The 17,063-nt window shown below is 32.6% G+C and overlaps 1 protein-coding gene and 1 long non-coding RNA gene across 3 annotated transcripts in view; both read left to right on the top strand.

The window, feature by feature from the left end:
* KCNN2 (potassium calcium-activated channel subfamily N member 2) overlaps nucleotides 1-17,063 on the top strand; it is a 187,324-nt gene that overhangs the window by 45,382 nt on the left and 124,879 nt on the right. The gene's annotated exons all lie outside the window — the stretch shown is intronic.
* LOC141502770 (uncharacterized) lies at nucleotides 492-10,480 on the top strand. 2 transcript variants are annotated; one of them, XR_012472636.1, is made up of 3 exons: nucleotides 492-8,877; nucleotides 9,569-9,607; nucleotides 9,749-10,480. It is a non-coding gene; the product is annotated as an uncharacterized LOC141502770 (long non-coding RNA). The 2 variants fall into 2 exon arrangements; XR_012472635.1 differs by having other exon boundaries at nucleotides 492-9,607.

The following is a 17,063-nucleotide window of genomic DNA, read 5'->3' as shown; positions in this document are numbered from 1 at the left end:
ATACTTTTTTCCTCTGTGTCTTTATTAACTACAATTTTGAGTGCTGTTCTGAAGTAGAGGACTGGTATGTGCTTATGTTAAAATTGAAAAGTCTTTACTGAAAGGAAAATCTCTGAAAATACCTTTGAAATAATTTGCTATTGCTACTTTTCCAATACTTGGCACACTATACCAGGTTTTCTCCTTGCAAAAGTAGCAATAACACTTATTCACATTTTATCAATGAAGAACAACTTAGTCATTGAGAGATTAAGTACTCACTATTTCCCCACATTACACATCTTATAAATGGTAGAATCTAGACTCAAGTAATGGCTTTCTGATTACAATACTAATATTTTTTTCCTGATTTACTGGTGCCTCTTGTGAAAATAACAAATTTATAGAAGTCTTTTCAGTTTGACAAAACACTTCTCTCATAATTCAGGCATTTGTTTTAATTTAATAAATGTTTAAACTTAAAACTATCTAAAAGGATATATATAATTATTGCTCATTTATTGTCTTTTGTTTTTTAAAAATTTTAATGGTTTTTTTTCCAATTTCATGTAAAAGTAATTTTAGCATCCATTTTTTTATAAAATTTTGAGTTCAAATTTCCTTCCTTCCTCTCTTTCCTCCCATTTCCCTAAGACAGTAAGCAATATGATATAGTTTATATATGTGCAATCGTGAAAAACCTATTTTCATTTTATTGCTCAGGTATTTTAAAAATTCTTTGAAGAGAATCAATTTGCAAAATCTTAATTTGAAGGAAGTTTCTTTTGCTTTTATTAAAGAATCTTAGAAAAGTCTACAATGATATAATTCACAAGCAATTCTTCAGAAAGCAATCAGTAAACATTAAGTACTTCTTGTGTTCCAGGTCCTGTACTTGCTTGAAATTTCAATGCTTGAAAAGGAACTTACATTCTAATGGGAGATAAAATACACACACACACACACACACACACACACACACACACACACACACACACACACACACACACTTATATTAAGTATAAATAAAGAGTGAATAAATACAGAGTAAATGCCAGGTAATTTTGGAAAGGCTCTAGCAGTTGAGGTGATAAAAAAAAAAAAACTTTATAAAGAAAGAGGACGATGACTGAGTTTTGTCTTAAAAGGAAGAGGATTCTATGAATCACAGAAAAGGAGGGAATGAAATCTCCTTTGTTATTGAAGAAGACCAAAACGATATCACTATGTTTGAGACAAATTACAGTGGGTCTGACTGTGACTGTTTAGACCACTATGAGCTCGGAATGCTCTACCACAGGTTGGGCAGATTTAGTCCTTATGAACACCTGGGGTGGGTACTTTAGTCTCAACTTATGTGAGGAACAGTGAGAAGATTAATTTGACTGAAAAGCAAAGTACAAGAAGATGAGTAATGTATGATGGAGGTGGAAAGATAGGTTGAAGTCAGGCTTTCAAAAATTAGCAAAGGAGTTTGTTCTATTCCAGAGGCACTAGGAAGTAACTGGAGTTGGTGGAATAGGGAAATAGTCAGAAACTTAGTTTGGCAACTAGACTAGAGATATAAAGACTTCATGCATGAAATCAATTAAGCTCTTGCATTATTAAGTGAAAGATAATGAGTACTGGATTAAGTGGTAGCTATGAGTAGAGAGAAGGGATTAGATTTTATAGAGGTTGTGGAGGTGAATGTTGGATATGTGAAATGAGGGAGAGAGAAATTGAGTATATAATGCTAAGATTACCAACCTGGGAGAGGAAGGATAGTGGTGTCTTGGGCAGAAATAGTGAAGTTTGGAAGAGGGAAGAGTTTGAAGGAAAAGATAATGAATTTTGTTTTGAAAATGTTGAGTTTGAGTTATTACTATACTATCCCAATTAAAATGTCCAATAGACAATTGACAATGTGGGAATAAAGCTCTAGAAAGAGACTAGAGTTGGAAATATGGGTCATCTAGATTGAGGGGATAGTTAAACCTATAAGAATTGATAAGGTAACTGAAGGAGAAAATAAGGACCTAGGACAGAATGTTGCATAATATTCAGTTAAAGGAATGATGTGGGTGATGAGCCAGTATGGAAACCAGTAAGGGAGAACTAGAAGAGACTAGTGTCACAAAAATCCCATAGAGGAGAGTGTATGCAATAGAGAAACTGAAAAGGATAAGTATTTTTTTTAGTTTTTTGCAAGGCAATGGGGTTAAGTGACTTGCCCAAGGCCACACAGCTAGGTAATTATTAAGTGTCTGAGGCTGGATTTGAACATAGGTACTCCTGACTCCAGAGCTGGTGCTCTATCCACTGCATCACCTAGCCACCCCATGAAAAGGAGAAGTTTTGAGAAAAGAACAGGTTTGGTAATTAAGAGATCAGTGATCACTTTGTTGAGCCTTTCAGCGAAGTGATCGATTAGAATCAAAATTGCCTAAGGTTAAGAATTGAGTGAAAGTAGAGGAAGTACAGGCATGAATGTTGGCATCTTTTTCAAAACATTTGCTTGAGAAGTACACGGTGATGCAACTTAATAAATATAATTTTACAAAGTTCTAATAATTCATCATCTGTCTTGGTATTTTTAAAGACTAATCCCAAACAAGATAGTGAAGAATGGAAAAAGGAAAAGAAATCAAGTTTCCCCTTATAAAAGGAAGCCCTTTTCCCCGTTGAGTTCCCAAAAAATATAGACTTAGGGTCTACTGGAAGCCTCACCCCTCACCCTCAGATGATAATCCATACTATTCTGGTTGAAAATTCATTCATGATTCCTTTTAGCTTAAAAGTGATATAATTGGAGGTGTTTCTTCACACACCAGTTAAACCAAAATATCTCTTGAGATCCTCTAACACTTAGAATAATCTTTCTCAGTGAAGATGCAAACAAAAATTTCCTCTTTCCTGCACCATAGAGCTCCTGAAATTTCCCCAAATGATCTTTAATAGAATTCCTAATTTAAATCTCAGTAGGACAAGTAGATAAACTTAAAAAGAAAACAGAAAAGCACCAAAGAGATGTGAGCCACCCCTTAAAAAGCTATTCAGCCAATTGGGATTTCTTACTCAACCAATAGGCAAACCTCATCTAGTGGACTTACAGCTCATAAGGATCTTAGGAAAACTGGATCTATATCACAATAAGGCAAGTAGTCTAGATCTGCTTTAAAAGTAAAAATGAAAAAAAGATGAGCAACATGAATGAGGCACAGAATTTCTCAAGCATTAATATTTTAAGGATGCAAAATTCATACTGCTTACATTATAAGACACAGAAATACCACAAATATTAATAATTTCGTTTGAGTGCATATGCCAACAAAATTGATCTGACTTAAAAAAATAGATACACAAGAAAACAGTTGTCTTATTGAAGTCTGAAACAAAAAAAAAGAAAGAAATGCTAATTTTTCCCTGATGACTCCCAGACAAAACTAATGTATCCAGGGAGAGAGTACTAGATGAATAATCTCCCTAGGGGTCACTGAAAATGTACAAGGCTTAAAATACCCTGGATCAAGGCCCTAAATGCATCCTCAACTTGCTCTTGCATAAAAGGATTATGTCCCCAGAGAGTTGCTATTAACCTATTCTAGGAGTAAATCTAAAATCCTAGTGGCTTCTCCTACTACTTTAGTTCATGAACTCCCAATGCTATGCTCCCCGCTGTGCTCCCCATTAACAATAAGCTAGTAGACAGAATAAACTTTTATCCAAAGCATTTATTAAGATGGCAGAGTAACAGTTGATATAGTGTTTCTCTCCTCCCCAACAAGAAAGGCAAATTCTCACAAATACAAACAGCATCTATAAGTAAGAGTGATTTCATATTTAAGAAATGTGGTAATGAGGTACATGTAAAGGATACACATGTGGCAAAAGAGAATAATACATCTTCTGATACTTGTAGGTCTTAGAAGTTCTTTGTATAGTCCTTGTGTAGTTGTACCTTTGCCAACTTTACAAAGTAGTTCTTAACATGAAATCCTTCATTACTGAATGAACTGTTTCATTTCTGTGTAAGATAATCAATTTTTTTTTACAGAATGTCTTCATAAATTTATGGTGAGATTGTAGGAAAAATTTTAATTGATCTTAGGTCTTCTGCAGTTATAGTTATCTGGGAGAGAAATAAAATAGGTTTTATATCCTTTGAGCATGTTTGAATGTTATATAGAAGATAAAATGATTACTTTTGTGCCCAAGGACAAATAAGAATAAAAAATAACGTATTTGTGCTTCTGGGAAATTCAATTTGGTACCCATATAATTAATTGATCAAATTCCTACTTTGTGGCCTGACCATGGGTCCTTCTAACTACAGTGAAACATAAAGCTTCATGACTGAATGACATCAAAATGCCCCCCCATGATTTTAAATTCACTAAAGTTTTCATTTAGAGTCTGAGAATAGTCTCTTTTAAGAATAATCAAATTTTATTTCCCTTAACCAGTAAGAATTTGTGATTTAATATTTTATCTTTATATACATAGCAAATAAAAATTCTTATATTTTTCATAGAAGGTAGAATTTTAAATGGGAGCTACAGTTTAACATTAGTTTTTAAATTTTGAATTCCAAAATGTCCTGTCCTTCCCTCCCATTGAGAAGGCAAATAATTTGATATATATTATACCTGTTTAGTCATATATAATATATTTCCATATAAACCATAAAGTAAAAGAAAATATAGACAAAAAATCTCAATAAAAATAAAGTAAAAAAATGCTTCAATCTGTATTCAGACTCCATCACTTTTTTTCTGGGAATGAAGAGCATTTTTCATCATAAGTCTTTAAGAATTGTTTTGGATCATTGTTTTTCTGAGAATACTGAAGTTAATCACAGTTGATCACCTTAAAATATTGCTGTTACTATGTATAATGTTGTTCTTGTTCTATTCATTTCACTTTGCATCAGTTCCTGTAAGTCTTTCCTGAGAGCATCTTGCTCATCATTTCTTCTAGCACTATAATGTAACATCACAATCATATAACATAGCTTGTTCAGCCATTCCTCAATTGATGAACATTCCCTCACTTTCCAATTCTTTGCCACTAGAAAGAAGCTGCTATAAATATTTTTGTACATATCAGACCTTTTCCTTTTTATTTCTTATCTCTTTTGGGATAAAGACCTGGTAGTGATAATGTTGGAGGTGTGCAGTTTCATAGCTCTTTGGACATGGTACTCCATGGTACAGTAGTGTCAGACTATATTTTTAGATATTTAGATATTTTTTATTTTGTTTTGCCAGTCATGATTTACAAAATAATGAGCAAAATAATTTCTACTTTCATTAGATGGGCTTCATTTTCTATTGCTTATCTTCAATTTGAACCATGTACTATGCTTGTTTTCTTCACTTATTGTAAAAATAAGTCTTGCATTATTGAAAAGCAATATAAGAGTTATAAGTGACATATATATACATATATATATATATATGCTTCCTCAGTGATCCACTATTGTCTTGTTTTCATTTTGATTTGTGATTATATCTTAAATAAGCAGTTCATTTTCTCATTCCTTTAGGGTCAAATTTTAACTAGGCTACAGAAAAACTTGTTTTTTTAAAGTATTTTTTGTCAACAAGTTATAAATGCAATAAATATTTACTAAGTATCAACCATATGCAAAGGAATCTTTGGAATTTTTGGATCAGTTACTCCATCTAGCAGTGAGGAAATAAGCTATTTAAGTACAGCCACATGCAGAAAACAAGGCCATAATGGATCACTGAGGCAAAATATATCTTTTATCACTTACAAGTCTAAACATCATTTAATCAACTGTGTTCAGATAAAGAGACCCCCCCCAAAAAAACAAGAAGCGAGAGGAAAGTCAGTCTCACTCTGATCTATCACAGAAAAATTCTAACTTCTGTTGCTGTAACTGCTGGGGAAAAGATAGGGATTCTCCTCACCCACCACTGGAAGGACATAAGAAAAACTTGTAGAATCCTAACTGCTTGCTCAACTATCAGGAAAACAGCTCAAGAAGGAAGATTCATTCCTGGCTAACTATTCAGGTATTGATTTAAGGAAAAAACCCTATTATAGATGATTCAAATTCTCCATCCTTCATACCACCATCGTAGGGAACAAGGGATGATTAAGGGATTATTGTATCATTCCAAAGTGAAAACTGTCTAGTGCCAAGACACCTTACATATCATCAGAAGTGACCAGGAGAATGCAAGTCAACTCCACAGGTAGTACTGTACATTAATACTCCATGGAATATATATAGCCCTAGCCCTAATAATAGCAGACTAGGGGGGATGGATAGGAAGGGGAAGTTCTCTTGGTTATCTTCATTATCTCTTACATATAAATCCAACAAATCTACTAGTATGAGATGTATTATGGAAGTTGAGAAAGGAAATGGTGTTAATGAGATGATCTACTCAGTTTAATTTGAATGTCTATTTCTTCTGTACCCCCAGATTTGATCTAAATAGTCCATTTCTACCTGATCTTCCATAAACATATAAGATCATGGATATAAAACTAGAAAGAACTTATATCAACATTTTCATTCTCTAGATGAAGAAACTGAAGTTCTAGGAAGTTAAACAACTTAAGTTTAGGTGGTAGGTAGCAGAGTGATAATTCAAACCAAGATCCTCTGTTTCTAATCCATGGCTAGACAAATATTTAATAGATTAAGAATTAAAATATGTACAGAGAATTATAAATTGTTATTTATAATTCATCTAGAAATTTGTGTTTTATGAAAGTTTTAACAATATAGTGACAAACTTGGCCTATTGATTTCCCTATATCTTATTTTTTTTCAAAGATAATTTTCAACATTTTGTTATCTTTATATGCTTCTACTAAGCATATATCTTGTCTGGGTTTTGGGGGGGGATTTTTTTTGCTCTTTTTTCCTTTGGTATGCCATCCTATATTTCTTAGTATTTATGATATTTGCCTTATTTGTGGTTCAGTAATATTCTTTTGAATGTATATATTATAATTTGTGTAAACATTTCTCAAATGTATGACCTAAAGTTTCAATTTTTCTCCTTTTTTATTTTCCTCTTTCCTCTTAAAAAAAAATATTACTTCAGACCTTGCCCTGGTTAGTGAGACAGACTCTGGAAAAGAAAGGTAAAATTTTGTTGTTTAGTACACAAGATAGTAAGTGGTTGGGTGCAGCTAACTCTGATTCATACTGTGCTGCTTGTTATAGACAGTAGTAAAGAATTGCCAGAGAAAAACAAAAGTATATTGATTGGTACACATAATCAGCAAAGAGATGAGATTAGTGCTGCCTCAGTTCCTCTCTCATTACAATATCTTAGGGAGATGGAACTGCTTCTCCTTTAGGCAGGCTACCCACATACCCAAAGTCCAAACAATATTTTTAAATGGGGTCACCCTGCACAAGTAGCTGACTTTGTACACTTTTCTTTCCTTCAGTTCTTTCATCTCATAGTTACATAATACTTTATTTCCAAAGTGCTTCACATACATTATGGCATTGCATCTTCACTACAGATAGTCTTATTACATCAAACATATATTTTATGGATGAAGAAATTGAGTTTTGCTCAGGCTCACAGAACTAGTAAGTTATGATGGCAAGATTTGAAACAAGGCCTTCTTGACTCTATATCTATCAGCACTCTAATACTGTTTTGTGTCATACGAGGAGCATTATAACTGGCCTTCGTTCCTAATACTGTCCTGAGTAAGTTATAATATAACATCATTGATTCTTGCTTTCCTGTTGTTATAGGTATTTGTTTGAAGTAGTTTTTCTACTTGAGGTCTTCTCTATTGCTTGCTACAATTTACATATATAATTAGATCCTTGATGGAAACTTGAATGTTGTTGTTTATATTCCATTCCTTATCTTCACCCTCCCTTATTAAATTCAGAATATTTATTTCTACAAGACTCATATGGATCCATCTTTTTTTTCTTATTCTTATACCTGAATTACCCAAACTTATTCTCTCTCTTCACTACTAATAAGAGTATTATGTTTTTATGTATTAGATGATGCATGGTGCCTTGCAAATAGTGGTGTTCAATAAACATTTGTCAAATGAATAAAATATAAATAACATATTATAGAAAACTGGCAATGCTTTCCATATTAGTTATTACAGGAAAGTCTATCCTGTAATAAGTAGTCAATATCATGACATCAGATTCAAAATTCTTATTCTACCATCTTCTCACCCTGCAAAGGTTATGTTGGTGAAAATTACTTAGAAGATGTGGAAGCCTAGTGAATTCTGAATTCTGTTTCAATTTGCTAAGCATTTACTTTGAGTTCTTGCTATATGTTCAAGAACATACTAAGTATTATGGGGGCAAAAATTTATTTATAAACTCTTCAAGACCTGGGGATTATCCACTGTACTTCAGCCATATACATGTATTCCACTATAGAGTCTAGCAGAGTCCACATTATAGGTCCTCAATAAATGTATGTTAGATGAACATTTGTGCCACAGTTTACCCATCATTTAAACAGAAAAGTGTTATTAAGCATTAACTTTCTATACTAAAATTCAACCCAATGTATTTTCAAATGACTTATTTTCAAAAGCCTTGTATTCCAACGATGATGATACTGAGGTGCTTATTATATGAAGTGATAGAAGGAATAGAGTAAGGAAAATTAAAATTAAACTTTCCATTACTATTGCCCTCTCCTGTGTCCTAATCTATCCTACTCAAACTTTTACAATTTTAATTAGTATAACAAGTTCAGTAAAGTATATAAGAATATATTAATTTAAAATCTCTGTGAAACTGCAGAAAAGCAGTTCCTGCACTTTTGGGGACTTAAAGGACTGTGAGTTAAATAAGGATTCTAGAAAGCTGAATCTTTCATAATATGGAATGGTCATGCCCAAGGAATCACGAGAGATGTGTGACAGGTATGATATTCTTCTTTCCTTGGAAAGTTTCTGTTTATGTCATTGATTTAATTCAAGTTTTTTGAGCAATTACTCACAAATTTTATGTGTTCCTAATAATAGTGAAATGATGAAAGTTACTTAAACAGATAAAGTGAGAGGAAAATCCCTTCAGGTTCCTAAATGAATTTGTGCATTACACTTGGCCACTCTCTATGTTGATTGACTTGATCAAACAGGAGAATATTAATAATGTGGATTTTTTTCTCATGTATTTCTTTTCTTTTTTCTCATGTAAATCTTCAGATACTGGAAGATTGTTGTTCTTCAACCTAACTTGTATCATACTGTAAGCTTTTCTCCATAAATGTTGTCTGAAAGTCAGGTTGATAAGAAAACTAGACAAGTCAAACATTTCTTCAGTCAGAAAAGTTTGTTTCAGGGGTGGTTTTTCCTAATCAATCAACTGAAGAACTTCTGAGAAACAACACATCAGCCTTCTATGGGAAGGGACCACTTAACAGCCGGGCTAAAAAATCCATTAAATCTCTCTTTTCTGAGTTACACATGTTGCTGAAGGGGGCCCAGGTGATCTCTTTGCAAAATAATGTAAGAATTTTTTTGATAGGCTTTACCTAGGTTAACTTTTTCTTAGAGACTTTGTCGTACTTAGTACTTTGCTGACCTTCTGTTTTACTCATCATTTTCCTAGGAACCAGGACAAAGAAGTGTTTGCAGAATGAGAGAACAGGTAGAAATGCTATTTTCAACATTCTAAGTTTTCTCAGACATTATCCTATAATAATGTCAAAGTCATTTCAAACTCTATAGTATTATGTATATATGTGTGTGTGCGTATAGATTAATTTTTCTGATTTTATTTTGGAGTCAGGAAGAACATCCAAGAACAAGGGAGTAGTTACCATATTCCAAGATGAGACCCTTATAAAGTAAGTATTGTAGCTTATTTTATACTATATTGACATCCCTTTTAGTGAAATCTTATTCCTAATCAAAGATTAATGGTCATTTAAATGGCTATTTAAAAACCTAATGATTTAAACATTTCTTCTAATTCTTGCTATTTTGATGATTGTGCTGACATGTTTTCATAACTATTAATTAATGTTTGTATACATATATGTATATTGTGAATTAACTACACCAGTCAAGACCATCTAATTCAGGTTATAAGTTATCAGAGAAATGCTTTAAAATTTTGAGGACTAGAGGTAGCTTTAATCATTGTTAAATAAAAAAATTTTTTTTCAGATCCCTGGATTTTACCTTTTATTGAGCTCATGTACCATTACTGGAAACCCTACAGTGAAATGAAGATCTGAAAAACATGTGAGCTGATATTGTGGATAATAGCATTGCTTTACAATTGGGTCCCTACCACAAAATCAAATTGTCACACCATCTTTCCATTAAATGAATATGAAGTACTCCTCACAGGCCACTGTTCAATAACACTTTAAAATTCAGCTGTGAATTCCTTCCTCACTGAAAATATATTGACTCTGTTATGTCTGTTTACTTTGGCATTGTAAATAAGAGTGAAATCCCTCTTGTTGCTGTTATATAATCATGAATGTTTTGTAATAAAATTCTGTGACTGATACTTCCCTGTGGTCTCTAATTCTAGATAAAGACCTGATTCTATAAAGTGGAATCAGAGTTAATTGACATAGAAAAGGATAACAATAAGAGTTTTTCTGCTTAATTTCTAGATAAATGATCTTAAAAGCCTGCTATTATTTCTTATTTATTTGTAAAGTAACCCTCTATTTAACCATTCTGACATGCAACAATGATGGTAAACTGACTTATGTGACATTGCCTGATGAAAATATTCATGGGAAAAGCTTTTTATGTGTGTGCATTTAAAGAAGAAACATATAAAGATCCTGGTGGGCTAGGTTAATTGAATTAAAACTAATAGGCAGAAATTCAAAAGGAATAAATATAAAGTCTTACATTTAAGTGTAAAATATAAATATACATTTACAAGTATAAGATAAGATGGATATGGCTAGATCACAGTTGGTATGAAATACAGTGAATATTTCAAGATCAATATAAGTCTATAGTATGATATAGCATTCAGAAAAAAATAATATGCTCTTGAGCTATATTAAGAGAGGCATAACTTTCAGGAATAGGAAAGTGGTAATTCTTTTTTACTCTGCCTTCATCAGACTTCATTTGGATTATTGTGTTCAGTTTTGAGTACCAAAATTTGTGGACATTGATAAGATGGAGAGTTTATGGAGGTGGGCAAACAGAATGGTGGTGAGCCTTTGGCTCATATGAGTATAGTTGAAAGGAACTGGGAATGTTTAGACATCATAAGAGAAGACATGTTATTACTTATATGAAAGTCAAAGACTAGACTTTGTCCTATTCCTATCTGTTATGTGGAAAAGGAAATAGATTTGATATTGAAACCAGAAGTCCAAACCACAACAAATGAGTAGAAATTGCAGAGACAAATTTAGGCTTGACTAAACTACCTTAGAAAATGGTGGCTTCTCCCTCCTTGGGTTGACCTCAACAAGAGGGCAAATGATGATTTATTGACTATTTTATAGTGTTAATTCTTTCATATAAAAGATGGCGTCAATAGGATAGCTGGGTTATGCAGTATATAGAGCATCTGGCCTGGAGTCAGGAAGACCTGAGACACTTTATTAACTCTGTGACCCTGGGCAAGTCATTTAACCTTGTTTAACTTAACCCTATTAATTCATCTATAAAATGAGCTGAAGAAGGAAATGGGAAACCACTCCAGTACCTTTGCCAAGAAAACCCCAAATGGAGTCATGAAGATTTGGACATGACTGAAACAACTGACCAAGAAAAATTAGTTGGTAAAATCCCTTCCAACTTTCAAATTTTGTGATCTACTTATGATTTGCAACATTACCATAATATTCAGTTTTATATTCATTATAGGAAACATAGCCCTCAAAACTAATTGTCCCAGTGGCAGCTAGGTGGTGCAGCAGATAGAGCATTGGCCCTGGAGTCAGGAGTACCTGAGTTCAAATCCAGCCTCAGACACTTAATAATTACCTAGCTGTGTGGCCTTGGGCAAGCAACTTAACCCCATTGCCTTGCAAAAGAAAAAAAAACCTAATTATCCTTCATTCTTTGTATCTGATTTTATTTGGCCATGTAAGTAAAACTGAGTTACTTCTGTTTATTCAGACTCCATCCCCAAATCATTGTGTCTTATGACAATTTAAAAAAATTTTAAACTGATATTTTTCTCTCTCATAAGAATAGGAAGAGGGAGGGACATAGATGTGACATGATTAAATAACAGAATGATAAAATTCTGTGATGTTCCTCTTTTTAAAATTTATTTTATTTTAAACATTATTCTTAAATTTTGAGTTCCAAATTTTCTATCTCCTTCTTACCCCTTCACTACCCACTGAGAAAGTAAATAATGTCATCAATTATACTTGTGAAATCATGTAAGATGTGTTTATATAAAAAACAATGAAAATTAAAGTTTTTCATGAGAAAGTTAAACTTCAATTTGCCCCTCAGAGTTTTTTATTTCTCTCTCTGTCTCTGAAGAGGAACAGCATTTTTTCACCATGAGTCCTTTGGAATTGTGTTGAATCATTTTACTGATCAGAGTAGTCAAAAGTCTTTCACAATTGATCATCCTTACTGGAATATTGCCATTAAATGTTCACAGTGATCTTTGTTCTCACTTCTCACTTCACTTTGCCTCAACTCATATAGATCTAGTCATGTTTTTCTGAAATCACCTCCAGGTCATTTCTTATGGCACAATAATACTTCAGTACAATCACATGCCACAGCTTGTTCAGCCATTCCCCAGTGGAAAAGCATTTCCTCAGTTTCCAATTCTTTGCCTCCTTAGAAAGAGCTGCTATAAATATTTTTCTATAAACAACCACTTTTCCTTTTCCTCTTCCTTTCATCTCTTTAGGATATAGATAAGTAATAGTTTTCTCAGTCAAAGGGTATGCAGAGTTTTAGAGCCTTTTGGACAGTTTTAAATTGTTCTACAGAATGGTTGGACCAGTTTACAACTGTACCAAAACTGAATTAATGTACCTATTTTTCCCTACCCTTCCGACATTTGTCATTTCTGATAGGTGTGAGGTGGTACCTCAGAGTTGTTTTATCTTTCTCAATAGTGATTTAGAGAATTTTTAATTATGACTGTAAATAACTTTATTGTTCTAATTTTTATGAATTTGATCCAGTTCTCAATATATTTTCAAAAATGAGGCTTGTATTAGGAAAAATACTCTGTAAACATTTTATAGGGGTGGCTAGGTGGCACAATGGATAGAGCACCAGCCCTGGAGTCAGGAGTTACCTGAGTTCAAATCCAGCCTCAGACATTTAACAGTTACCTAGCTGAGTGGCATTGGGCAAGCCACTTAACCCCATTGCCTTTCAAAAAAAATATTTTTATGATATTTTATTGTTTATGGTTTCTTTTAGCAAAATGCAGTCTCCCTGATTATCTTTTTAAATTTGTTCTATTTTTTATTTTTCTTTGACTGAGATCATGATTGCTATCCCTGCCTTTTTCACTTCAGTTGAAGCATTTTTGATTCTTCTCCAACCCTTTATTTTAATTCTGTGAATGTCTTTATGTTTTAAGTGTTTTTCTTATAAACAACATATTGTTAGGTTTTAATTTCTAATCCATTCTATTATTTACTATCTACTTCTGAGTTCATCCTATTCATATTCACAATTATGATCAGTAACTGTATATTTCTTTCTTTTTTTCTTCTTTATTCTTTTATCTCTCTTTTTATCTTGCTGTTCAGTCATGTCAGTTATATCTGACTGTGACCCCATTTGGGTTTTTTTTTTTGGCAAAGATATTATAGCGGCTTGCCATTTCCTTCTCCAGCTTATTTGACAGATGAGAAAACTGAGGCAAACATGGTTAAGTGACTTGCTGTCATATCAGTATTGCAAACAGTCCAGAAAGAAACAATTCTAATATTGTGTAGCCAGTTAGGTGAACACAAGATTTAGTGGCTTAGTGGTTTGTTGACCTAATATGGCTTGACATAGGAGCTCTGAAATTTGGCTATAATATTCCTAGGATTTTTCACTTGGTTGAATAAAATCACCTTTCAAATTATTATCATCTACAAAGGAAAAAGATATTGTCCCATGCCTATCATAAGAAGGAGTGTTATGTGGAAGAAGGAATAGATTTGATATTGACACCAGAAGGCCAAACCATCACCAATGGGTAGAAGTTGCAAAGACAAATTTAGGCTTGACTAGACTAGATTGAAAAATGGTGGTTTTTTTGAATTAAATCAGTAAATCAGTGAATTTTTCCATTTCTGTTTTATCTTCTAGACTTAAGATACTGTGATAGGTTTCCTGAATAATTACTTGAAATATGATTATATACTTTTTTTGATCATGACTTTTAAGAAATTGTATACCAAAGAAATTCTAGGAAAATATAGGGGGAAGAGGACACTTGTGATTCTCCTTTCTACTGTCCTGTATAAACTGTTAGTATAAGACTATTTGCAAGAAATAATCATTTTTTTAAAAAACTTGCTGGATAGTTATTACTGGACAACTTAATGTTTAACTAGACAATAGTGAGTTATCATCTTTCTCTTCCTTCTCCTCTTCCCCCCTTTTCTTCCTCTCTCTTCTTTCCTCCACTGATTCAATCTATAACAGCAGCCAAAGAATGCAAAACATATAGTTCTGTTTCAAAAACATAAGCACAATGGGGACATCTAGATGCTGCAGTGGATAGAGCACTGGGCCTGGAGTGCAAATGTGGCCTCAGACACTTGACATAACTAGCTGAATGACCCTGGAAAAATCACTTAACCTGGATTGCCTCACAAAAACAAACAAACATTCCTAAAAATCAGTGGAAACTATTTAATCCTAAAACTACTACTTAGCTACTTCAAAATGGCACTTTGGTAGCAAAGAAATATAAGTTAAACTGAGCATTGAGTGACCTGGCAATGGATCCAATTTACTAAGTATACTATTGTGAAGAATTTCCTTTCAATATTCTAGATTTACATAGAATTGTAATTTACAACATTGCTAAAAAGTTTTAAGGTATGGTCTGTTTCTATGGTTTCTTTCAGTGGTTGTTATATGAACCCCTGGGATTTATGCAGATTTTGTAATATTAAAAAAATCCTTTGCTAAAAATCTTGAATAGTAATATTTTTAGGAAAAATTGTTACTATGAGATTTTTAAGTTTTAGACTTTTTTCATTCCCAGATTTGGTGAATTCTCCCCCCTCAAAAATGAATGGTTTGGAAACAAATCTGTGTATAATTCAAAGGAAGATTGCCATTTTCAAAATTTCCAATTCTTTGAAGCGGATTTCTTGACTGACTTTCTTTTAAGACTTAATAACATTCATTTTTATTGCATCTCTGAATCTTTTGTTGGAAGTATTCCCAATCTGCTCATGTTCAAAGTGACTTAAGGAGAAGAGAACCTTTAATTTCATCTGTCTTATGTGGGTTAACTTTCAAATTCTGATCAATATTAAACATCCAAATTTCTATGAAACATTTTTTTAAATTTCCAAGTTATTTCAGCTAAGAATATATGTATTTCAATACTAATAAGAATTAAATGTACTTTCTCACAAGGTAACTAAGTCACATATCTAGGAGCAAAGATAATGAATCTAGAAATACTAAAGAGAATATATTTTATGAAGTGCTCATAAAAAAGTATCCCATTCTGTCTTTAGATATTGTATCATTAGAACAATATGACTTTTAAATTGTGCATACTTTGGACTTAATCATCCACATATCCTTTTGTGTGATTAGCATTGTGATGAAGGAAGAACACTCTTGCCTTTAAGGATCTGATTTAATAGACATGAAATAGAATGAATCTAATTGACCATCATGGGAATTCCTCATAATCTTGGCCATACTAGCATACTCTAACCAGCACTTACACCTGCCATGAATATAGAGGCCTTAAATATATATATAAGAAGGGGAAAGTACTTAAAAGAATCACTCACTAACATCAAGTAGTATTGGCTTTACCTCTTTGGAATTTCATGTATAATTTCCATCTCTAAAGTTCTATGCATTCTTACATGTAGGTGGTATTTATATACATAGACATACCTGAAATCTTCTCCTTGATACTATGTTATAAAAGATCTTGAAAAGTAGGACTGTATTTCTGAGTTTCTGCCCCTAGCTTGGCTTTTTAAATGGTTTTCCTGGTTAACTGCACACCATGTTTGACTATCGGCTTCATCCATTTTTCTATAAATCCAACTGGATTAAAAAACCTTTCTGTAGAATAAATTGCTTATAGAGTTATAAAAAAACTCATAGATTATTCAAATATTAAATTTGTAAGGGTTAGTACCTGAGAACTGATCCAGAATGTCAAAAGATCCAAGATATAAAATTTCATTTTAGAGTCTTCAAATATCCCCCAAGAGATAAAATAGATAGATAGGTAGATAGACAGACAGACAGAAAGAAATACCCCGATGAAGAAATAACTAAATATACTCAAAAAGGAAAAAAGAACAATAAAAATTTTAAATGACTAAAGTGGAATACCTATAAAATAAAAATAGTTAATTGGTTAATTGGTTAGAGTACCTGCATCATTATATCAAATAGTTATCAGATAATTAATTAGAGTAGTTTCATTAGTTAATACCCAGAGCAATAAAAATGAAAAAAAAGAAACCAAGTAGGTAAACACATAAAAAAATTAAAAAAGAAATAAAAAAAAAAACACAAGTCAAAGTAACAAAGAACTTGAAGAAAGTTGTTTTTTTTAAATAACCAAGCAAATCAACCCAGAATTAAGAGATGTGTTACAAAAGGGCAGGAAATAATTAATGACAAATCATTTATTGATAATTTGGAAAAGGCAACTTAGTGGGACAGTAATTAGAGTGCTGGGTCTGGAGTCAAGAAGACTCATCTTCCTGAGTTCATATCTGGCTTCAGACACTTACTGTCTGTTTAAACCTAAGGAAATCATTTACTGTTTGCCTCAGTTTTCTCATCTGTCAGCTGAGCTGGAGAAGAAAATGTCAAATCATTCCAGTATTTTTGCCAACTAAACAATAATGGAAACTCTGAAAAATATATTGTGGGGGTAGAAAGTAATGTTTATGAATTATTTATTAATCTTATAC

This window comes from Macrotis lagotis, chromosome X (assembly GCF_037893015.1).
Source record: "Macrotis lagotis isolate mMagLag1 chromosome X, bilby.v1.9.chrom.fasta, whole genome shotgun sequence".
Taxonomy (NCBI): domain Eukaryota; kingdom Metazoa; phylum Chordata; class Mammalia; order Peramelemorphia; family Peramelidae; genus Macrotis; species Macrotis lagotis.
The sequence above is the reverse complement of the archived record's forward strand: the minus strand, read 5'-3'. Positions and strand labels throughout refer to the sequence as shown.